Here is a 26,721-nt window from a genome sequence, read left to right as displayed (position 1 = left end):
GACTTCTGCCGAAGCATTTGCAAATGCCCTCCTCTCCATGCCATCTATGCACACCGGAGCAACAAGCTAGAAGACCCCTTCAGGAGCTCCCAGAGATCATGCCTAGAGTGTCGTATAGCACTATATGTTTTCAAGCTTTTTGGTAACTTGTTGCCAAAGGGGGAGAAAATGTATAGATCATAGGCTGACAGAGAGAGGGAGAGAGAGAGAAAGAGAAAGAGAAAGAGAGAGTGTCTTGCTCTTATGTTGGTTTGATTTGTTTTGTTACTTGCTACTTTGGTCCTTTGGTCGTTTGATTACTATGCTACAATTTGTGTTATGCTCGTGAGATACTTATGTGATCACGTGTTTGATCATACTATGCTTAATGTGTGCTTGCATGTCTATCTCTATGACTATTTGTGTATGACCAATCACTTATATCTTTGGTGATGAGTGCATGTTATTCAACTCTTATCATTTTGAGCACTCCACCAAGATGTATGTGACATGGAAGAGTGACCCATGATCCTAATCAATTGTGCATTTGCATTCACACGCAAATTTTAAATAATGCACAAATTTAGGGGGAGCTCTTTCTTATCACATACTTCTCAAAGCGATGATGTATTTCATTCATATTATCATTTATCGAAGCTTTGATCTATATGTTGTCATCAATTACCAATAAGGGGAAGATTGGAAGTGCAACTAATCCCCAGGTGGTTTTGGTAATTCATAACAACATATAGCTCATTGAACTAATGATCATTCAAGTTGATTATTTCAGAGAGTTCAATGATTGGCATGGCATGGACTAAAGATGTGTACCCCTCAAAATGCGAAGGACACATATTGGCAAAAGCTCAAGACTCTTCATTTATATTTTAGTGATCCAAAATCACATTGAGTCCACAGGAAAAGCCAATACTATTAAAAGGGGATGACGTGTTGTTTAATGTTCAACTTGCTCAAAGTGCTTAGTGATATTGCTCCTAAATCATCAATCACTTTCCCACTCCAAATATGTCCAAAACTCAAAGTCAAACTTGGCCCCACCGATTTTATCTATCCGGCGCCACCCAGTTTAGTTGACATAGCCACTGCCAGAAGCCCTAACTCCTCGGTGACACAGATACGGATCTCGGTCTCACCGAGATGGCCCTGCAAACTCTCTGTTTCCCTTTTGTAACATTTCGGTATCATTGAAATGAGAATTTGGTCCCACCGAGTTTGTTTGACCAACTCTCTGTTTGCTCTTTGCTGAAATCGGTGTCACCGAGTTCAAGTAATCGGCTTCACCGAGATGAGGTTCTGGCCTACCCCTAGCACATCGGTGCCACCGAGTTGTTCCAGACGGTCCCACCGAGATTCCTAACAGTCACATTTTGAATTAAATCGTTCTCACCGAGTTCTTCTATTCAGTCTGACCGAGTTGGGTCAAATGTGTGTAATGGTTGGATTTTGTGTGGAGGCTATATATACCCCTCCACCCCATATCCATTAGAGAGAGAGCCATCAGAACGTTCCTACACTTCCACTACTCATTTTTTGAGAGAGAACCACCTACTCATGTGTTGAGACCAAGATATACCAATCCTACCACAAGAATCTTGATCTCTAGCCTTCCCCAAGTTGCTTTCCACTCAAATCATCTTTCCACCATATCCAAATCTGTGAGAGAGAGTTGAGTGTTGGGGAGACTATCATCTGAAGCACAAGAGCAAGGAGTTCATCATCTACACACCATCTATTACCTTTTGGAGAGTGGTGTCTCCTAGATCTGTTAGCTGTCGCTTGGGAGCCTCCGACAAGATGTGGAGTTGAACGAAGAAGTTTGTAAGGGCAAGGAGATTGCCTACTTTGTGAAGATCTACCCGAGTGAGGCAAGTCCTTCATGGGCGATAGCCATGGTGGGATAGACAAGGTTGCTTCTTCGTGGACCCTTCGTGGGTGGATCCCTCAATGGACTCGCGCAACCGTTACCCTTCATGGGTTGAAGTCTTGATCAACGTGGATGTACAATAGCACCACCCATCGGAACCATGCCAAAAATCATAGTGTCTATATTTTGTTTGCCTTCTCCAAACCCTTCCCTTTAACTTCATATCGAATGTTTTACTTTCCGCTGCTACTCTCTTAGAATTGCATCTGTAGGTTGATTGATTGATGACTTGTGTTAGTTGCTAAAATCTGCCAACAACTAAAATTGGGAAAAAGGTTCGATTTTTATTTGGTCAAGTAGTCTAATCACCCCCCCTCTAGACCTGCTTTCGATCGTACAATATTATTTTCCTTTTCAAAATTACATGTAAACCAGATACATTCACGAATTGTACAAACTCTCGGATTTTTGTTAATATAAATATTGTTCTTTTATTAAATGGATGTGTGTCACATGTTTCGAAAACTATGTAACCAATCATTCTTGATACCAAGGTTATGCATGCCTAATTAGTGAATTTTATTTTGTAGCACAAAATTTACTTCATGATGTACGCACAACCAAAATAACAAAAGTGTACATTTTTAAAAAGCATGAGGTGTAACATACTAGATTGAGGGGAATAATTGGTTTAGGAATTCAGACCACAGATGCTTCTGTTGGGAAATGTTGCATGGAAAACAAAAAAAATTCTACGCACACACAAGATCTATCCATGGAGATACATAGCAATGAGAGGGGGAGAGTGTGTCTACGTACCCTTGTAGACCGTAAGCGGAAGCATTTGACAACGCGGTTGATGTAGTCGAACTTTCTTCGTGATCCAACCGATCGAGTACTGAACGTACGACACCTCCGTGTTCCACACACGTTCGGCTCGGTGACGTTTGTGCCTTCTTGATCCAGTAACACAGCAATGTAGTGCATGAGTTCCAGCAGCACAACGGCGTGGTGATGGTGATGATTAACTTATATCCACAGGGCTTCTCCTAAGCACTACAAAAATATGACTGGGGGTGTAAACGGTGGAGGGGGCGCCACACACAGCAAAGCAATTGTCTGGGGTGTGCTAGGCAACCCCCTCCCATATATATATATAGGTGGGAGGGCAAGGGGAGAGGCCAAGGGGTGCCCCAAGTAGGCCGAATCCTACTCGGGGTCCTTCCCCAAGTGGCGCGCCCCCTGCCATATTTGCCGGAGAGGATAAGGAAAGGGGGGATGAGAAGGATGGGGGAGGCCGAGTCCCCCTCCTTTTCCCTCCTCCCACTTGGCCAGCTTAACTGGGGTGTGCCAGCCCCTTGTGGGCTAGTGTGCTCCCCTCTAATGGCCCAATATCCTCATTATCCTCCCAGGGTTGCCCGGTACCCCCTCCGGTACTCTGATGACTATCCGGTTTTCTCCTAAACACTTCCGGTGTCTGAATACCATCGTCCTATATATCAGGCTTTACCTCTCGGCCATTTTGAGACTCCTCTTCATGTCCGTGATCTCATCCGGGACTCCGAACAACATTCGGTCGAACAACATTTGGTCACCAAATCATATAACTCATATAACACTATATCGTCAACGAACGTTAAGCATGCGAACCCTATGGGTTCGAGAACTATGTAGACATGACCGAGAAACCTCTCCGATCAATAACCAATAGCGGAACTTATATGCCCATATTGGTTCCTACATATTCTATGAAGATCTTTATCGGTCAAACCATTATGACAACATATGTAATTCCCTTTGTCCGTCGGTATGTTACTTCCCCGAGTTCGATCGTCGGTATCTTCATACCTAGTTCAATATCGTTACCGGCAAGTGTCTTCACTCGTTCCATAATACATAATCTCATAACTAACTCCTTAGTCATTTGCTTGCAAGCTTATGATGTGTATTACCGAGAGGGCCCAGAGATACCTCTCTGATACTCAGAGTGACAAATCCTAATCTTGATCTATGCCAACTCAACAAACACCTTCGGAGATACCTGTAGACCATGTTTATGATCACCTAGTTACGTTGTGAGGTTTGATAGAACACAAGGTATTCCTCCGGTATCCGGGAGTTGCATAATCTCGTAGTTGAAGGAATATGTATTTGATATGAAGAAAGCAATAGCAATAAACTGAATGATCAATATGCTAAGCTAACGGATGGGTCTTGTCCATCACATAATTTTGCTAATGATGTGATCCCATTATTAAATGAAAACTCATATCCATGGTCAGGAAACCTTAACCATCTTTGATCAACGAGCTAGTCTAGTAGAGGCTCACTAGGGCAGTATTTGTTTATGTATTCACACATGTATTTAGGTTTCCGATCAATACAATTCTAGCATGAATAATAAACCTTTATCATGAATAAGGAAATATAAAATAACAACTTATATTGCCTCTAGGGCATATTTCCTTCAGTCTCCCACTTGCACTAGAGTCAATAATCTAGATTACATTGTCATGAATCTAACACCCATGGAGTCTTGGTGCTGATCATGTTTTTCTCACGGAAGAGGATTGGTCAACGGGTCTGCCACATTCAGATCAGTATGTATTTTGCAAATCTCTATGTCTCCATCCTTGACCTTTTCTCACGAATGGAGTCAAAGAGTCTCTTGATGTGTTTGGTTCTCTTGTGAAACCTAGATTCCTTCACCAAGGCAATTGCTCAAGTGTTGTCACAAAAGATTTTGATTGGACCCAATGCATTAGGTATTACACCTAGATCGAATATGAACTCCTTCATCCAGACTCCTTCATGTGCTGCTTCCGAAGCATCTATGTATTGTGCTTCACACGTGGCTCCCGCTACGACGCTCTGTTTCAAAATGCACCAACTGACAGCTCCACCATTAAATATAAATACGTATCCGGTTTGTGACTTAGAGTCATCCGGATCAGTGTCAAAGCTAGCATTGACGTAACCATTTACGACAAGCTCTTTGTCACCTCCATAAATGTGAAACATATCCTTGGTCCTTTTCGGGTACTTCAGGATGTTCTTGACCGCTATCCAGTGGTCCCCTCCTGGATTACTTTGGTACCTCCCTGCCAAACTTATGGCAAGGCACACATCAGGTCTGGTACACAACATAGCATACATGATAGAACCTATGGCTGAGGCATAAGGATTGACTTTCATTCTCTCTCTATCTTCTGCAGTGGTCGGGCTTTGAGTTTGACTCAATTTCACACCTTGTAACATTTGCAAGAACCCTTTCTTTGACCGATCCATTTTGAACTTCTTCAAAACTTTATCAATGTATGTGCTTTGTGAAAGCCCTATTAAGCGTCTCAATCTATCTCTATAGATCTTGATGCCCAATATATAAGCAGCTTCACCGAGGTCTTTCATTGAAAAAAAGCTTATTCAAGTATCCTTTTATACTATCCATAAATTTGATATCATTTCCAATCAACAATATGCCATCTACATATAAGATCAGAAATGATACAGAGCTCCCATTCACTTTCTTGTAGATACAGGCTTCACTATAAGTTTGTATAAAACCATATGATTTGATCACCTCATCAAAGCATATATTCCAACTCCGAGATGCTTGCACCAGTCCATAGATGGATCGCTGGAGCTTGCACACTTTGTTAGCACCTTTAGGATTGACAAAACCTTCTGGGTGCATCATATACAACTCTTCCTTAAGATATCCATTAAGGAATGCAGTTTTGACGTCCATTTTCCACATTTCATAATCATAAAATGCAGCAATTGCTAACATGATTCAGACAGACTTAAGCATCGCTATGGGTGAGAAACTCTCATCCTAGTCAACTCCTTGAACTTGTCAAAAACCTTTCGCGACAAGTCGAGCTTTGTAGACAGTAACATTACCATCATCATCAGTCTTCTTCTTGAAGATCCATTTATTTTCTATGGATTGCCGATCATCGGGCAGATCCACCAAAGTCCATACATTGTTCTCATACATGGATCCTATCTCAGATCTCATGTCCTCAAGCCATTTATCGGAATCTGGGTTCATCATTGCTTCTTCATAGTTCATAGGTTCGCCATGGTCTAACAACATAACTTCCAGGACAGGATTACCGTACCACTCTAGTGCGGATCGTGCTCTAGTCGACCTACGAAGTTCAGTAGTAACTTGATCTGAAGTTTCATGATCATCATCATTATCTTCCACTCTAGTTGGTGTAGGCATCATGGGAATAGATTTATCTGATGTACTACTTTCCAATTAGAGAGAAGGTACAATTACCTCATCAAGTTCTACTTTCCTCCCTCTCACTTCTTTCGAGAGAAACTCCTTCTCTAGAAAGGATCCATTCTTAGCAACAAATATCTTGCCTTTGGATTTGTGGTAGAAGGTGTACCCAATTATTCCTTAGGGTATCCTATGAAGACACACTTCTCCAATTTGGGTTCGAGCTTATCAGGCTGAAGCCTTTTGACATAAGTGTCGCAACCCCAAACTTTAAGAAACATCAGCTTAGTTTTCTTGCCAAACCACAGTTCATACGACGTAGTCTCTTAGACGATGCCCTATTTAACGTGAATGAGGCTATCTCTAATGCATAACCCCAAAACGATAATGGTAAATCGGTAAGAGACATCATAGAACACATCATATCTAACAAAGTACGGTTACGACGTTCGTACACAGCATTACGCTGTGGTGTTCCAGGTAGCGTGAGTTGTGAAACAATTCCACATTATGCTTAGTGGCAGTGATTGAACTATGTCAATAACACAATCAACTGGAAGATCAACTCCTAGCTAAGTCAAGTGATTATAATACCTAGACATTTTGAGTATGTGTTCACTGACATAACTGTTCTCCTCCATCTTGCAGCTATAGAACTTGTTGGAGACTTCATATCTCTCAACCCGGGCATATTCTTGAAATATTAACTTCAACTCCTGGAACCTCTCATATGCTCCATGATGTTCAAATCGTCTTTGAAGTCCCGGTTCTAAGCCATAAAGCATGGCACACTGAACTATTGAGTAGTCATAAGATCGAGCTTGCCAGACGTTCGTAACATCTGCATCAGCTCCTACAGCAGGCCTGTCACCTAGCGGTGCATCAAGGACATAATTCTTCTGCGCTGCAATGAGGATAATCCTCAAGTTATGGACCCAGTCCATGTAGTTGCTTCCATCATCTTTCAACTTAGCTTTCTCTAGGAACGCATTAAAATTCAGGGGAACGGTAGCACGGGCCATTGATCTACAACATAGATATTCAAATACTATCAGGACTAAGTTCATGATAAATTAAGTTCAATTAATCAAATTATTAATGAACTCCCACTTAAATAATCATCCCTCAAGTTATCTATGTGATACGTGATCCAAATCAACTAACCCATGTCCGATCATCACGTGAGATGGGGTAGTCTTCACTGGTGAACATCTCTATGTTGATCATATCTACTATATGACCCATGTTCGACCTTTCGGTCTCCAGTGATCTGATACGTCCATTTTGCATCATGCTTTTATATAGATATTTATTGCATTATGGGCTGTTATTACACATTATATCTCAATACTTATGGCTATTCTCTCTTACTTTACAAGGTTTACCATGAAGAGGGGGAATACCGGCAGTTGGAATTCTGGCTGGAAAAGGAGCAAATGTTGGAAACTTATTCTGCACAGCTCCAAAAGTCCTGAAACTCCACGAAACAACCTTTTGGAATTTATAAGAATTTCTAAGTGAAAAAATAGGCCAGGGGGCCCACACCCTGTCCAGGAGACAGGGGGGCGCGCCCCCCCTATAGGGCGCGCCCCCTATCTCCTGGGCCCCCTGGTGGGCCTCTGGCATCCATCTTATGCTATATCATCACTTTTACCCTAGAAAAAATGGTGGGAAAGCTTACGGGATGAAACTCCGCCGCCACGAGGCGGAACCTTTGCGGAATCAATCTAGGGCTCTCGCGGAGCTATTCTGCTAGGGACACTTCCCTCCGGGAGGGGGAAATCATCACCAATGTCTTCACCAACGATCCTCTCATGGGAGGGGGTCAATCTCCATCAACATCTTCACCAGCACCATCTCCTCTCAAACCCTAGTTCATCTCTTGTATCCAATCTTGTATCAAAACCACAAATTGGTACCTGTGGGTTGCTAGTAGTGTTGATTACTCCTTGTAGTTGATACTAATTGGTTTACTTGGTGGAAGATCATATGTTCAGATCCTTTATGCATATTATTACTCCTCTGATTATGAACATGAATATGCTTTGTGAGTAGTTACGTTTGTTCCTGAGGACATGGGTGAAGTCTTGCTATTAGTAGTCATGTGAATTTGGTATTCGTTCGATATTTTGATGAAATGTATGTTGTCTTTTCCTCTAGTGGTGTTATGTGAACGTCGACTACATGAAACTTCACCATTATTTGGGCCTAGAGGAAGGCATGGGGAAGTAATAAGTAGATGATGGGTTGCTAGAGTGACAGAAACTTAAACCCTAGTTTATACGTTGCTTCGTTAGGGGTTGATATGGATCCATATGTTTAATGCTGTTGTTAGGTTTACCTTAATAGTTCTTTTGTAGTTGCGGATGCTTGCAATAGGGGTTAATCATAAGTGGGATGCTTGTCCAAGTTAGGATAGTATCCAAGTACCGGTCCACCCACATATCAAGTTATCAAAGTATCGAACGCGAATCATTTCAGCGTGATGAAAACTAGCTTGATGATAATTCCCAATGTGTCCTCGGGAGCTCCTTTATCATTATTAGAAATTGTCCAGGCTTATCCTTTGCTACATAAAGGATTGGGCCACCTTGCTGCACTTTACTTACTTTATTTACTTGTTGCTCGTTACTATTTATCTTATCACAAAACTATCGATCACCTACAATTTCAGTGCTTGCAGAGAAAACCTTACTGAAAACCGCTTATCATTTCCTTCTACTCCTCGTTGGGTTCGACACTCTTACTTATCGAAAGGACTACGATAGATCCCCTACACTTGTGGGTCATCAAGACTCTTTTCTGGCGCCGTTGCCGGGGAGTGTAGCGCTTTTGGTGAGTGGAACTTGGTAAGGAAACATTTATATAGTGTGCTGAAATTTTCTGTTACTTGTCACTATGGAAACTAATCCTTTGAGGGGCTTGTTTGGGGTATCTTTACCCCAATCAGAGGAGCAAAGAGTTGGTCCTCAACCTACTGAACTTGATGAAAATATTTACTTTGAGATTCCTTCGGGTATGATAGAGAAACTGCTAGCTAATCCATTTGCAGGAGATGGAACATTGCATCCCGATTTACACCTTATCTTTGTGGATTATTTAAGCTTGCAGGTATTCCCGATGATGTTGTCAAAAGGAAGTTCTTCCCTTTATATTTGAAGGGAGATGCAATGACATGGTATAGGCTATGTGATGATACAAGATCTTGGAATTATAAGCGATTGAAGTTGGAATTTCACCAGAAGTTCTATCCTATGCATCTTGTTCATCGTGATTGTAATTATATATATAATTTCTGGCCTCGCGAAGGAGAAAGTATCGCTCAAGCTTGGGGGAGGCTTAAGTCAATGTTATATTCATGCCCCAATCATGAGCTCTCTCGGGAAATGATTATTCAGAATTTCTATGCTCGGCTTTCTCTTGATAATCGCAACCTGCACTACTGGAATCAGCTACTTTGCCATCTTCCTGCTCTTTGCCATCCGCTAGCGGACGGCAAAGAAGCTCTTTGCCATCAGCTACCGAAAAGCAGACGGCAAAGAGTCGGCGGACGGCAAAGAAGCTCTTTGCCATCAGCTGGCTCTTTGCCGTCCACCAGCTGACGGCAAAGAATCTTTGCTGTCAGCTGGCGGACGACAAAGAGAGAGGTGGCCCCCACCCCCCGCAAGTTTAGAAAAAACTTAACGCCCCACCTCTTTGTCGTCCGCTAGTAGATGGCAAAGAGAGATAAAGGTGGACGACAAAGAGAGGCGGACAGCAAAGAGCAGGGTAACTAACGACCACCACCACCCCCGCTCGTTACTCTCTCTTCTCTCCCTCTCTCCTCTTCGACGCCTCGCCACTAGCTATCCCCACCCACCGCCGCCCCCACCGCCCGGTGCGGCCCCTGCCCCCGCACCCGCTTGGCCCGTCGCCCCACAACCCCTCCGCCCCCACCCCACCTGACGACGCCCTGTCGCCCCACCACCCCTCCGCCACCCGTCGCCCAGCGCCGCCCCCGCTTGCCGCGTTGCCCCACCACCCCTCCGCCCCCACCCCACCCGCCGACGCCCCGTCGGCCCGCCACCCGCCGCCCGGCGCCGCCCCATGCCGCCCCCGCCGCCCGGCGCCGCCCCCGCCACCACCCTCGCCACCCGGTGCCCCCCCCCGCCACCGCCCCCGCCGATCGTCCCATTGCTCCGGTGAGGGACTACTTCTTTTTTTCTTCTTCTGTTTTTTCATTTTTTTTGCTATTTAATTGTTAGTGCTAGATTGTGTTAGTGTTAGTGTTAGAACAAGAAGTAGAAGAAGTAGAAGTAGTAGAAGAAGTAGAACAAGAAGAAAAGAAAAGAAGTAGAAAAAAGATGAAAAAAGAAAAAAAAGTAGAAGATGAAGAAAGGAAGAAAAGAAAAGAAGTAGAAAATAGATGAAAAAAGAAGAAGAAGAAGTAGAAGAAGAAGAAAAGAAGAAACGAAAAGAAACAACACCCCGACCGTCCCATTGTTGGGACTACTTCTTTTTTTTCTTCTGTTTTTTCAATTTTTTTTGCTGTTTAATTGTTAGTGCTGGATTGTGTAAGTGTTAGTGTTAGAAAAGAATTAAGAAGTAGAAGAAGTAGAAGTAGTAGAAGAAGTAGAACAAGAAGAAAAGAAAAGAAGTAGAAAAAAGATGAAAAACTAAAAAAAAAGAAAAGAAGTAGAAGAAGAAGAAAGGAAGAAAAGAAAAGAAGTAGAAAAAAGATGAAAAAAGAAGAAGAAGAAAAGAAGTAGAAGAAGTAGAAGAAGAAGAAAATAAAAGAAACAACACCCCGACCCGACACGACACCCAGACACCCCGACACCCGACCCCTCGACCCCGACACGACACTCTGATCGACCCAGACATGACACCCCAACCCCGACACGACACCCCGACCCCCTGACCCCCTGATCCCGACCCCGACACCGCCGGTATTTTTTTATGTTGTACTTGATGATGATACACTTAAGTGATATACATATTATTATTCATGTTGGTATTTTTTTATGTTGTACTAATTTTGTTTATTCTGTGTCATGGCAGGTGTTGAAAGATGATGGGCGCTGGTCGGGAGCGCTCGGAGGACCCTTCTTCGTCGGCGCATGGTGCGAGGTCTTCTATTCCACACACACCTCTCGGCCGAGCGTTGCTGGACAGTATGGCGACACCGCCGGGCCCTTCTTCGTCGACCGCGGTGCCGAGCAGGGGACGAGGTATGAGGAAGAGAGGAGCTGGAGCACGTGGTCGCGGGAGGGGAGGTAGGGTGACTGCCAGGGCGCCTTCCTCGCTGCCACCCCCCGCTGTTTCACCCGAGCATGTGACTGCTAGGGTGGACTCGTCCGAGGAGGAGGCTACACGGACTCTGGTCCACGAGCCTTCGGTCCACGGGCCTTCGGCCCAGGAGCCTCGGGTTGACGGGCCTTTGGGCCACGAGAGTTCGGCCCACGAGACCCTGGAGGAACACACGTCTGGATGGGGTACCTGGTCGGATCAGCCTGAGGGGCCGAGTGGCCATGCTGATGATGGCGGGGACACGACTGATTTTGAGGAGGAGGGGGGCACCGTCTACCAGCGTGGTTGTACACGGCTCCCGGACGTGCCGGCGACCCACGAGCAGAGGTGGTTGATTTTCCCTGAAGGGGAGAGGTAAGTGCATTTAATCTTTTTGTACCCTTCTGCATTCACGTTTCTTCAAATATATAATGCATTGGCCTTGTCATGCTGCAGGGGTTGGGACCACCATCATAGTGTCTGCCGCCCCAACTCCGTCCTTGGGAGTTCTTTGTCGGCAAAACTTCCCGGGGTTTGTCATGTTGCCTAGTAAGGGTTGGCTTTCAGAGCTTGGATTGAGTTGGGAGCACTACTTGGCTGCCTCGGCCCTGTCGGGTGAGTTTATCGACGGTGTCTTGTGCAAGACGAGGGCAGACACAGTGATTAGAAACTTCTGTGTAATTTCTCCTTTACACAATTAAAAATCTTCAACTAGCTAGTTATTAATTATACTAATCAATATTGTCTCATTTGATTGCATAGATTCTACAGGTGTGAGGAGGGATACGAGGAGGAGGCGGCAAATGTTATCGATAACGTCTGCAAGCGCCTACTACAGAACTTACGGCACGAGGCTCGGGTGTAGGCTGTTCGAGACTACTACACCTCGCGTGGTATCAAGAAGACCAAGCTGGCGTGCCGCGAGAAGTTCTTGAGTAAGGAGGAGTACATGACAGTAATTCTTAATTAAGGACTTGTACTTTACTTCCTTCATTTAGTAATTCATGGCTGTAGCGCTCAAGTTTCTATTTCCTAACTTAGGCCCCTCCGAGATGGTGTGCGGATCGGATGGATTGTTGGGAGGTGTTGGTCAATGAGTGGTGCTCAAAAGAATGGCTAGCCCTCCACAACAAGTCCAAGGACAAACGTGCCCAAATGGATGGTGTGCCACACCATCAAGGGAGCTCCAACTTATATCAGTACGGGCGGAACTGGGTATGTGGTTTGCTTTATGATTCATGCAATTCGTTCATCATGCTAGCTTCAGCCCTTTAATTACTAATTTACTTTGTTTCTCTCTTTTAGACACGCTACAATAAGGCGAATAAGGTGCCAGAGGTGTACGACCTGTATGCCATGGCCCACACTGGATCTTACAAGAAAGTCAAGGCATTCTCTGCGTCTGACCTCGATGATCCAAAAAACTTCACCAGCATCTCCTCCCACGACAAGCTCGTGAGATATAGAGATGAGGGGAAGGCGAGGAAAGGGGAGGAATTTAAACCGAGCCAAGGTCCCATTGATACAGAGCTGCTGATGATATCTGGTGGTGGGAGGTCCCATGGCTCCATAGCCATGGGAGATGGACTTATTCGTTGTCCTAGCACTCTCCCGGAGATCAAGGCGCGTCAGTCGAGCTCTGCTCCTGAGATAAGGCCTCGTGAACGGCCAGTCCAACTCGCCTTCAAGGTTAGTTATACGTACTCAGCTATCTTTCTCCATTACATTGTGTGCGCTTCCATTAATGATTACAAATGGTAACGAGGAGTGGTGTTGCAGGCTGCTATATAGAGTGAGAGAGATAGAACGGAGAAACTTCTGGCAGAGGCGGCGGAGAGGCAGCGGGAGTTGGAGGAGAGGACGACAAAGATGTTGGAGGAGGAGAGGGCACGGAATGACATGCAGGCAAGGGCCATGTACGAGCTCCTTGTGGTAAGTTTTTTCTACACATTAGCCAAAATATTCATGTAGTGCTTGTCTCATTACTAACTAGTATGACTGAGTCGTCAAAACCAAATGTGCAGTCTGTGTGCGAGAAGTCCAGTCAGACCGCTCCGCCGATGCCAGTGATTGCTCCTGGGACCACGGTGAGTTTAATTTGAATGGGCATTACTTGCTAGTCTTAACATTTGAGTGTCATCATGCTATCGAGACATTGGAAATGATCTTTGGTGTAGCGTAACTCCAGACAATCATCGCACGATCCTTCTCCAACTACCGGCACGAGCCACCCCGCTACTACACCTCCATGATCACAGTAAGTGTCTCTAGCGTTTTGCTTAACAAATGCATAAAGACCTAGACTTAGCTTTATTTCCTCCAATATGCTTACCATAATGACCTAGAGTTAGCTTCTTTTCCTCCAAAATGACTTAATAATCTTAGTGACCTCCAAAACCATCCATTTTACCTAAGTTAGCTCTAAAACGATTTGTACTTAGCTTACTTATGTCAAAAATTGCATAATTAGCTTAGTTAGCTCATAAACGATCCATTTTACCTAAGTTAGCTCTAAAATGACCCATTTTACCTTAGTTAGCTTATAAATGATCCAGTTTATCCAGGTTAGCTCTAAAATGACCCATTTTACCTAGATTAGCTCCTAAATGATCCATTTTACCTACGTTAGCTTTAAAATGACCCATTTCACCTAGGTTAGCTCCAAAATGACCCATCTTACCTAGGTTAGCTCCAAATTGACACATCACACCTAGGTTAGCTCTAAAATGATGCTTTTTACTAAGTTAGCTCATAAATGATCCATTTCAACTAAGTTAGCACATAAACGACCCATTTCACCTAAGTTAGGTAAAAAACGATCCATTTCACCTAAATTAGCTCTTAAATGATCCATTTCACCTAAGTTAGCTGAAAAATGATCCATTTCACCTTAGTTAGCTAAAAAACGATCCATTTCACCTTAGTTAGCTCATAAACGACCCATTTCAACTAAGTTAGCTCATAAATGATCCATTTCACCTAAGTTAGCTAAAAATGATCCATTTCACCTTAGTTAGCTCAAAAACGATCCATTTCACCTTGGTTAGCTAAAAACGATCCATTTCACCTTACTTAGCTCATAAACGACCCATTTCAACTAACTTAGCTCATAAATGATCCATTTCACCTAAGTTAGCTAAAAACGATCCATTTCAACTTAGTTAGCTCAAAAACAACCCATTTCACCTTAGTTAGCTCATAAACAACCCACTTCAACTAAGTTAGCTCATAAATGATCCATTTCACCTAAGTTAGCTTAAAAACGATCCATTTCAACTTAGTTAGCTCAAAAACGACCCATTTCACCTTAGTTAGCTCATAAACGACCCATTTCAACTAAGTTAGCTAATAAGTGATCTATTTCACCTTAGTTAGCTCATAAACGACCCATTTCAACTTAGTTAGCTCATATATGATCCATTTCGCCTTAGTTAGATCATAAACGACCCATTTCAATTTAGTTAACTCATATATGATCCATTTCACCCAAGTTAGCTCATAAATGACATATACTTCTTGTTCTAGTCTTCTTCTTCTAGTCACCTATTTCTAACTTTCTTATTTACCATTTTGCAGATTTCATTCACTTCATGGAAGCTAGCTTGCTATGATGGAGTGCTTGTTTTTTCTTTGATGAAACTTTGCATTGTATCTAGCTTGCTATGATGGATGGAACAATGTGTATGGATGGAACTTGATGGATGGAACTTGCATTGTAATATGTATATGGATGGAACAATGTGTATGGATGGAACTTGATGGAACTTGCTTATGTATGAATGGATGAAACTTAATTATGTGCTAGATATGTGATATGTTTGCTGTTAAATAGCCCTATGAAATATATCTATATATGTCATATATATTTGCTGTGAAAATTGTTGGATTAAAAAAAACAAAAAAAGAGCCAATATACAGGCTCTTTGCCGTCTGCCACCGACGGCAATGGGCTCTTTACTGTCAGCCGCGGATGGCAAAGAAGCCACGTGGCAGCCAACTGTGCTTCCTGGGAGCTGACCCATTGGTCAGTTTGCCTACAGTGGCAGACGGTAAAGAGTAAATAATTTTGCCGTCAGCGGCGGACGGCAAAGGCCTACCGTTAGCCACCTAACGACTAACAGCAGAATTTTTGTCGTCTGCTTTCTTTGCCGTCTGCTGCTGATGGCAAAGGCCCCTTTGCCGTCAGCCACGTAAAGTGGACGGCAAAGTAGCTATTTGCTGGACCTTACGTTGCCAGGGCCTTTTGCTGTCTGCGGCGGACGGCAAAGACTTTGCCGTCCACCATTTAGGCCTTTGCCGTCCACCGTGGCAGACGGAAAAGTAGCTGATTCCTGTAGTGTTGCTTGATACTTCCTGTGCTGGTTCTTATATGCTAAAGACTATTGATTTCAAATGGGACTTATTGGAAAGAATTAAACGCAACTCTGAAGATTGGGGTTCTGACGATGGTAAGGAGTCAGGTATGACACCTAAGTTCGATTGTGTTAAATCTTTTATGGATACCGATGTTTTTCGTGGATTTAGCGCTAAGTATGGACTTGACTCTGAGATAGTAGCTACTTTTTGTGAATCTTTTTCTACTCACGTTGATCTCCCTAAGGAGAAGTGGTTTAAATATAATCCTCCTATTGAAGTGAAAGTAGTTGCAGCTATTACAGTCGAAGAAAAGACTATTACCTATAGTGATCCTATTGTTCCTACTGCTTATGTTGAAAAACCTCCTTTTCCTGTTAGGATAAAGGATCATGCTAAAGCTTCAACTGTTGTTCGTAAGAGTAATACTAGGACTTATACACCTCCTGATAAAGGATCATGCTAAAGCTTCAAATTAATGTTGAACCCAGTATTGCTATGGTTAAAGATCTCTTGGATGAGGACTTAGATGGGCATGTCATTTCTTTCTTGGGTGAGACTGCTAATATTGCTAGACCTGATACTAAGACACATAGACCTGTCGTAGGCACGCCTGTTATTTCCGTTAAAATAGGAGATCATTGTTATCATGGCTTATGTGATATGGGTGCCAGTGCTAGTGCGATACCTTATGATCTTTATAAAGAAATTATGCACGACATTGCACCCGTTGAATTAGAAGACATTGATGTTAATATTAAGCTTGCTAATAGGGATACCATTAAAACTATTGGGATTGTTAGAGATGTTGAAGTTTTGTGTGGGAAGGTTAAATACCCTGCTGATTTTCTTATTCTTGCTTCCCCACAAGATGCCTTTTGTCCCATTATTTTTGGTAGACGCTTCTTGAATACTGCTAGTGCTAATATTAATTGTGAAAGGAATATTGTCACCGTTGGCATAGATGGTATGTCTCATGAGTTTAATTTTGCTAAGTTTAGTAGACAACCTCGTGAAATGGAACCACCTAGTAAGGATGAGATTATTGGTCTTGCTTCCATTGTTGTTCATCCAACTGATCCTTTAGAACAATATTTGCTAGACCATGAAAACGATATGTTTATGAAGGAAAGGGAAGAAATAGATGAAGTGTTCCTCAAACAGGAACCTATGCTGAAACATAACCTTCCCGTTGAAATTCATGGGGATCTCGCTCCACCCAAGGGTGATCCCGTGTTTGAACTTAAACCATTACCTGATAATCTTAAGTATGCTTATCTTGATGAAAAAGAAATATATCCTATTATTATTAGTGCTAACCTTTTAGAGAAAGAAGAAGAAAGATTATTAAACTCTGAAGAAGCACCGTGCAGCTATTGGATATACTCTGGATGATCTTAAGGGCATTAGTCCCACATTATGTCAACACAAGATTTCAGTGGAGAAAGATGCCAAACCAGTTAGAGATCCTCAAAGACGATTAAATCCCAAGATGAAGGAAGTGGTAAGAAAGGAGATACTAAAGCTCCTTGAGGCAGGTATTATTTATCCCGTCGCTGATAGTGAATGGGTAAGCCATGTCCATTGTGTCCCTAAAAAGGGAGGTATTACCGTCGTTCCTAATGATAAAGATGAATTGATCCCGCAAAGAATTATTACAGGTTATAGGATGGTAATTGATTTCCATAAGTTAAATAAATCTACTAAGAAAGATCATTACCCTGTACCTTTTACTGATCAAATGCTAGAAAGGCTATCCAAACACACACATTTTTGCTTTCTAGATGGTTATTCTGGCTTCTCTCAAATACCTGTGTCTGCGAAGGATCTATCTAAAACTACTTTCACTTGCCCTTTTGGTACTTTTACTTATGGACATATGCCTTTTGGTTTATGTAATGCACCTGCTACCTTCAAAGATGCATGATGGCTATATTCTTTGATTTTTGTGAAAAGATTTGTGAGGTATTCATGGATGACTTCTCTGTCTATGAATCCTCTTTTCATGACTGTTTGAGCAACCTTGATCGAGTTTTGTAGAGATGCGAATACACTAGTCTCGTCCTAAATTGGGAAAGTGTCACTTTATGGTTAATGAAAGCATTGTCTTGGGGCACAAGATCTCCGAGAGAGGTATTGAAGTTGATAAAGCCAAAGTTGATGCTATTGAAAAGATGCCATGTCCCAAGGACATAAAAGGTATAAGAAGTTTCCTTGGTCATGCCGGTTTTTATAGGAGGTTCATTAAGGACTTTTCTAAAATCTCTAGGCCTCTGACTAATTTATTGCAAAAAGATATTACTTTTGTCTTTGATGAGGATTGTGTAGAAGCTTTTGAAACACTTAAGAAAGCTTTGATCACTGCACCTATTGTTCAGCCACCTGATTGGAATTTACCTTTTGAAATTATGTGCGATGCTAGTGATTATGCCGTAGGTGCTGTTTTAGGGCCAAGAGTTGACCCCAGAGAAATTATGCTACTACTGAAAAAGAGTTCCTAGCAGTTGTATTTGCATGTGATAAGTTTAGACCTTGTATTGTTGATTCCAAAGTTACTATTCACACTGATCATGCTGCTATTAAATATCTGATGGAAAAGAAAGATGCTAAGCCTAGACTCATTAGATGGGTTCTCTTGCTCCAAGAATTTGACTTGCATATTATTGATAGAAAAGGAGCTGAGAACCCCGTTGCAGATAACTTGTCTAGGTTAGAGAATGTTCTTGATGACGCACTGCCTATTAATTATAGCTTTCCTAATGAACAATTAGCGGTCGTCAATGCTTCTCATACTGCTCCTTGGTATGCTGATTATGCTAATTACATTGTTGCTAAATTTATACCGCCTAGTTTCACATCCCAGCAAAAGAAAAAGTTCTTTTATGATTTAAGACATTACTTCTGGGATGATCCACACCTTTATAAAGAAGGAGTAGATGGTGTTATTAGACGTTGTGTGCCTGAGCATGAACAGGAACAGATTCTACGTAAGTGTCACTCCGAATCTTATGGAGGACACCACGCTGGAGATAGAACTGCACACAAGGTACTACAATCTGGTTTTTATTGGCCTACTCTTTTCAAAGATGCTCTTAAGTTTGTATTATCCTATGATGAATGTCAAAGAATAGGTAACATTAGTAGACGTCAAGAAATGCCTATGAATTACTCTCTTGTTATTGAACCGTTTGATGTTTGGGGCTTTGATTATATGGGACCTTTTCCTGCCTCTAATGGTTATACACATATCTTAGTTGCTGTTGATTACGTTACTAAGTGGGTAGAAGCTATTCCAAGTAGTAGTGCTGATCATAACACTTCTATTAAATGCTTAAAGAAGTTAATTTTTCTGAGGTTTGGAGTCCCTAGATATCTTATGACTAATGGTGGTTCACATTTTATTCATGGTGCTTTCTGCAAGATGCTGGCTAAGTATGATGTCAATCATAGAATAGCATCTTCTTATCATCCGCAGTCTAGTGGTCAAGTAGAGTTGAGTAATAGAGAGCTCAAATTAATTTTGCAAAAGACTATGAATAGATCTAGAAAGAATTGGACCAAAAAACTTGATGATGCATTATGGGCCTATAGAACTGCATACAAAAATCCTATGGGTATGTCTCCTTATAAGATGGTTTATGGAAAAGCGTGTCATTTACCTCTTGAACATGAACATAAGGCATATTGGGCTATCAAAGAGCTCAATTATGACTTCAAACTTGCCGGTGAGAAGAGGTTATTTGATACTAGTTCACTTGACGAATGGAGAACCCAAGCCTATGAGAATGCCAAGCTTTTTAAAGAAAAAGTCAAACGTTGGCATGATAAGAGGATACAAAAGCGTGAGTTTAACGTAGGAGATTATGTGTTATTATTCAACTCTCGTTTAAGATTTTTTGCAGGAAAACTTCTCTCAAAATGGGAAGGACCCTATGTTATCGAGGAGGTCTACCGTTCTGGTGCTATAAAAATCAACAACTTCGAAGGCACGAATCCGAGGGTGGTAAACGGTCAAAGAATTAAACATTTTATTTCAGGTAATCCTATCAATGTTGAAACTAATATTATTGAAACCATAACCCCTGAGGAATACATAAGAGACACTTTCCAGAATGTTCCAGACTCCGAAAAGGCATAGGTATGTGGTACGGTAAGTAAACCGACTCCAAAACAACTCCAATGGCAATTTTATCAGTTTTGGATTATTTTAGAATGTTAGGAAGAAAGAAGTAGTCCGAAAGGGACACGAAGCTCCCACGAGAGGGGAGGGCGGGCCCCCTGTCTCGTGGGCACCTCGTGTGCCTCCCAGACTCCGTTTTCTTGTATGTTACGTACTTTGGTCAGTAAAAATTCATTATATATACTCCCGAAGGTTTTGACCACCGTATCACGCAAATATCCTTGATTTTCATTTTGAGCTATTTCTGTTTCAGATCTAGAGCATCATGGCATCTCCAAGCACTCCCAAGGACACGTTTTTCAAGAGGTTCATCAACCCCTATCTCGCGGAGGTACTGCAACACCCTCAAACCATTGAGATGCGTGAGGGGGTGCTGCACATCCGCGATGTGGAGGGATCAAGGCATACCGGGAGCGTGGAGACAAAGCTCGAAGTCGTGGAGCAGGAAGTTTTCAAGTGTCAAGGGATGGTGGAGCGTGGACTCAACGCCAACTAGATGATGATCACGGAGTTCACCAACAACCACAAGTTAGATGCTAAATTCATTGGGGAGCATCTTCAAGCTTCAAGAGAAAATCGAGCACCTCCAAGCCCAGAACTATGACCTGCAAGACCAAAACTGTGAGTATGAATATAGATTCAAGTGAATGAGTTTGGCTGCAGATTTAAGGATCCCAGAGACTCGATCATCCTTTTATGATGGAGAGCCTATGCCTTGGAAGACGAACGACAAGCCTACATCATCAACAACTCCTACTTCACCACCTCCGCGGAAATAATAACATGGGTATGGGCACTCCCCTTAGTAACTGCCAAGCTTGGGGGAGGTGCCCCGGTATCGTATCACCATCACACTCCTATCTTTACCGCTTTATTTAGCTTGATCCTTTTAGTAGTATCTTGATTTAATAGTTTGAAGTTTTGATTTCTAGTAGTTTTGAGTTTTGCATTGTGATCTCTTTATGTAATCGAGTCCATGTGCTATCTATAATAAAGTTTAGTGTTGAGTCAAGGGCTTTGCTATGTACTATGATCTTGAGAAAGTAGAAAGAATAAAAGAGTTCATATTGATCTTATGGATAGTGATAACTTCACACATGGAAAGTATGAGGCATAAAAATTGTTGAGAGTTGATGAACGTAGCCTTGGTCATCGTTGCAATTAATAGGAAGTGATAAGGAAAGAGGGGTTCACATATAGATATAGTATCTTGGACATATTTTATGATTGTGAAGCGCTCATTAAGTATGACATTCTAAAAGAGTTGATGTTGGACAAGGAAGACAACATAATGGTTTATGTTTTCCGACATCTCAGTTAAAGTATATTGTCATTGACCTTCCAAACATGTTGAGCTTGCCTTTCCCCCTCATGCTAGCCAAATTCCTTGCACCAAGTAGAAATACTACCTGTGCTTCCAAATATCCTTAAACCCAGTTTTGCCATGAGAGTCCACCATACCTACCTATGGATTGAGTAAGATCCTTCAAGTAAGTTGTCATCGGTGCAAGCAATAAAAATTGCTCTCTAAATATGTATGACTTATTAGTGCAGAGAAAATAAGCTTTGTACGAACTGGTTGTGGAAGTAATAAAAGTGACAGACTGCATAATAAAGGTCCACATACAAGGGGCAATATAAAGTGACGTTCTTTTGCATTAAGATTTTATGCATCAACCCTAAACGCGCATGACAACCTCTGCTTCCCTGTGCGAAGGGCCTATCTTTTACTTTATGTTTTTACTTTATGCTTGAGTCAAGGTGATCTTCGCCTTTCCCTTTTTATTTTATCCTTTGGCAAGCTCCTCGTGTTTGAAAGATCATGATACATATATCCAATTGGATGTAAGTTAGCATGGACTATTATTGTTGACATCACCTAAAGGTGAATATGTGAGGAGGCAACACAATAAGGCCCTATCTTTCTCAGTGTCCGGCTGAAACTCTATAACCACAAGTACTGTGTGAGTGTTAGCAATTGTAGGAGACTACGAGATAGTTGAGTATGTGGGCTTGTTGAAAAGCTCTATTATTGACTCTTTCTGATGTTACGATAAATTGCAACTGCTTCGATGACTGAGATTATAGTTTGTTAGTTCCCAATGAAGTTTTTGAACCATACTTGACATTGTGAATTGCTTGTTACTTGAGCATAAGAAATCATATGACAAAATCTATATATGTTGCTCTCATGTCCTTATTTTATTTTTATCGACACCTCTATCTCTAAACATGTGGACATATTTTTCAATTTCGGTTTCCGCTTGAGGACAAGCGAGGTCTAAGCTTGGGGGAGTTGATACGTCCATTTTGCATCATGCTTTTATATCAATATTTATTGCATTATGGGCTGTTATTACACATTATATCTCAATACTTATGGCTATTCTCTCTTATTTTACAAGGTTTACCATGAAGAGGGGGAATACCGGTAGCTGGAATTCTGGCTGGAAAAGGAGCAAATGTTGGAAACCTATTCTGCACAGCTCCAAAAGTCCTGAAACTCCACAAAACAACTTTTGGAATTTATAAGAATTTTTGAGCGAAAGAAATAGGCCAAGGGGCCCACACCATGTCCAGGAGACAGGGGGCGCCCCCCCTATAGGGCCCCTCCCTATCTCCTGGGTCCCCTGGTGGGCCTCCGGCGTCCATCTTCTGCTATATCATCACTTTTACCCTGGAAAAAATGGTGGGCACGCTTACAGGACGAAACTCCAATGCCACGAGGCGGAACCTTGGCGGAATCAATCTAGGGCTCTAGCGGAGCTGTTCTGCCGGGGACACTTCCCTCCGGGAGGGGGAAATCATCACGAACGTCATCACCAACAATCCTCTCATCAGGAGGGGGTCAATCTCCATCAAAATCTTCACCAGCACCATCTCCTCTCAAACCCTAGTTCATCTCTTGTATCCAATCTTGTATCAGAACCACAAATTGGTACCTGTGGGTTTCTAGTAGTGTTGATTACTCCTTGTAGTTGATACTAATTGGTTTACTTGGTGGAAGATCATATGTTCAGATCCTTTATGCATATTATTACTCCTCTGATTATGAACATGAATATGCCTTGTGAGTAGTTACGTTTGTTCCTGAGGACATGGATGAAGTCTTGCTATTAGTAGTCATGTGAATTTGGTATTTGTTCGATATTTTGATGAGATGTATGCTGTCTTTTCCTCTAGTGGTGTTATGTGAACGTCGACTACATGACACTTCACCATGTTTTATAAGTAGATGAAGGCATGGGGAAGTAATAAGTAGATGATGGGTTGCTAGAGTGACAGAAACTTAAACCCTAGTTTATGCGTTGCTTCGTTAGGGGTTGATATGGATCCACATGTTTAATGCTGTGGTTAGGTTTACCTTAATACTTCTTTTGTAGTTGCGGATGCTTGCAATAGGGGTTAGTCATAAGTGGGATGCTTGTCCAAGTTAGGACAGTACCCAAGTATCGGTCCACCCACATATCAAATTATCAAAGTACCGAACGCGAATCATTTGAGCGTGATGAACACTAGCTTGACGATAATTCCCAATGTGTCCTTGGGAGATCCTTTCTCATTATTAGAAATTGTCCAGGCTTATCCTTTGCTACATAAAGGATTGGGCCACCTTGCTGCACTTTATTTACTTTATTTACTTGTTGCTCGTTACTATTTATCTTATCACAAAACTATCTATCACCTACAATTTCAGTGCTTGCAAAGAAAACCTTACTGAAAATCGCTTATCATTACCTTCTGCTCCTCGTTGGGTTCGACAGTCTTACTTATCGAAAGGACTACGATAGATCCCCTACACTTGTGGGCCATCATGTTCCAAGATCATGTCTGTACATGCTAGGCTCGTCAAGTTTCACCCCAGTATTTTGCTTGTGCAAAACTAGCTTACACCCATTGTATGAGAACGTAGAGTCTATCACACCTGATCATCACGAGGTGCTTTGAAACAACGAACTTTAGGAATGGTGCATACTCAGGCAGAACACTTTTATCTTGAAATTTAGTGAAGGGATCATCTTAAAATGCTACCGACGTTCTAAGCAAAATAAGATGCATAAAAGATAAACATCACATGAAATCAAAATATGTGACATGATATGGCCATCATCATCTTGTGCTTTTGATCTCCATCTCCAAAGCATCATCATGATCTCCATCATCACCAGCTCGACACCTTGATCTCCATCGTTGCGTTGGGGTCATCTCGCCAACTATTGCTTCTACAACTATTGGTAATGCATAGCGATAAAGTAAAGCAATTACATGGCGATTTCATTTCATACAATAACCAAGAGACAACCCAAAGGCTCCTGCCAGTTCTCGATATTACAAAACATGATCATATCATACAACAATATATCACATCATGTCTTGACAATATCACATCACAACATGCCCTGCAAAAACAAGTTAGACGTCCTCTACTTTGTTGTTGCAAGTTTTATGTGGCTGCTACAGGCTTCTAGCAAGAACTATTCTTACCTACGGTAAAAACCACAACGGTGATTTATCAAGTTTGTTGTTTTAACCTTCTTCAAGGACGGGCTGTAGTCAAATTCAATTCAACTAAAGTAGGAGAAACAAACACCCGCCAGCCACCTTTATGCAAAACAAGTTGCATGTATGTCGGTGGAACCAGTCTCATGTACGTGGACATGTGAGGTTGGTCCGGGCTGCTTCATCTCACAATATTGCCGAATCAAAAAAAGATGTTGGTTGTAAGTAGTATGACCATCACCGCTCTGATACCACTGTTGGGGAATGTTGCATGGGAAACAAAAAAATTCTACGCTCATGCAAGATCTACCCGTGGAGATGCATAGCAATGAGAGGGGGAGAGTGTGTCTACATACCCTCATAGGCCGTAGGAGGAAGCGTTTGACAACGCGGTTGATGTAGTCAAACTTTCTTTGTGATCCAACCGATCAAGTACCGAATGTACGATAGCTCCGCGTTCAGCACACATTCAACTTTGTGACGCCTGCGCCTTCTTGATCAAGCAAGACGGCGAGGTAGTGGACGAGTTCCGGCAACACGACAGCATGGTGACGGTGATGGTGAAGTTATCTCCACAGGGCTTCGCCTATGCACTACGAAAATATGACCGGGGGTGTAAACAGTGGAGGGGGCGCCACACATGGCTAATTAAGCAATTGTCTGGGGTGTGCTAGGCGCCTGATACGTCTCCAACGTATATACTTTTCCAAACACTTTTGCCCTTGTTTTGGACTATAACTTGCATGATTTGAATGAAACTAACCAGGAATGATGATGTTTTCAGTAGATCTACCATGGTGTTGTTTATTGTGCAGAAAACAGAAGTTCTCAAAATGACCTGAAAATCCACGGGACTAACTTTTGGAAAATATAAAAAATACTGGCGAAATAATCAAGGACAGGGGGGCCCACCTTGTCCACGAGGGTGGGGGCGCGCCCCCTCCCCCTGGGCGCGCCCCCTGTCTCGTGGGCCCCCCGATGCTCCACCGACCTCAACTCCAACTCTATATATTCCGTTTCACGGGGAAAAAAATCAGAGAGAAAGTTTCATCACGTTTTACGATACGGAGCCGCCGCCAAGCCCTAATCTCTCTCGGGAGGGCTGATCTGGAGTCTGTTCGGGGCTCCAAAGAGGGGATTCGTCACCATCGTCATCATCAACCATCCTCCATCACCAATTTCATTATGCTCACCGTCGTGCGTGAGTAATTCTATCGTAGGCTTGCTGGACGGTGATGGGTTGGATGAGATTTACCATGTAATCAAGTTAGTTTCGTTAGGGTTTGACCCCTAGTATCCACTATGTTTTGAGATTGATGTTGCTATGACTTTGTATGCTTAATGCTTGTCACTAGGGCCCGAGTGCCATGATTTCAGATCTGAACCTATTATGTTTTCATGAATATATGTGAGTTCTTGATCCTATCTTGCAAGTCTATAGTCACCTATTATGTGTTATGATCCGACAACCCCGAAGTGACAATAATCGGGATACTTCTCGGTGATGACCCTAGTTTGAGGAGTTCATGTATTCACTATGTGTTAATGATTTGGTCCGGTTCTCTATTAAAAGGAGGCCTTATTATCCCTTAGTTTCCATTAGGACCCCGCTTCCACGGGAGGGTAGGACAAAAGATGTCATGCAAGTTCTTTTCCATAAGCACGTATGACTATATTCGGAATACATGCCTACATTACATTGATGAACTGGAGCTAGTTCTGTGTCACCCTATGTTATAGCTATTACATGAGGAATCACATCCGACATAATTATCCATCACTAATCCCATGCCTACAAGCTTTTCACATATTGTGCTTTGCTTATTTACTTTACCGTTGCTACTATTGCAATTACTACAAAACTGCTACTGTTACTTTTGCTAATGTTACCATTACTATCATACTACCTTGCTACTAAATACTTTTCTGCAGATACTAAGTTAACCAGGTGTGGTTGAATTGACAAATCAACTGCTAATACTTGAGAATATTCTTTCTCTCCCCTTGTGTCGAATCAATAAATTTGGGTTGAATACTCTACCCTCGAAAACTGTTGTGATCCCATATACTTGTGGGTTATCAAGACTATTTTTTGGCACCGTTGCCAGGGAGCATAGGTCTATTCTTTGAGTCACTTGGGATTTATATTTGCTGGTCACCATGAGGAACTTGAAAGACGAAATAACTAAGATTTTTCCCTCAACTATGAGGGGAGGTAAGGAACTGTCATCTAGCTCTGCACTAGATTCTCCTTTCATTTTGAGTAAGCTTGCGACACCTAAACTTGCTACTGCTACGGATTTTGATATGTCACATATTATT

Source organism: Triticum aestivum, chromosome 5B (genome assembly GCF_018294505.1).
Source record: "Triticum aestivum cultivar Chinese Spring chromosome 5B, IWGSC CS RefSeq v2.1, whole genome shotgun sequence".
Lineage (NCBI taxonomy): Eukaryota > Viridiplantae > Streptophyta > Magnoliopsida > Poales > Poaceae > Triticum > Triticum aestivum.
Note: the sequence above shows the minus strand (reverse complement) of the source record.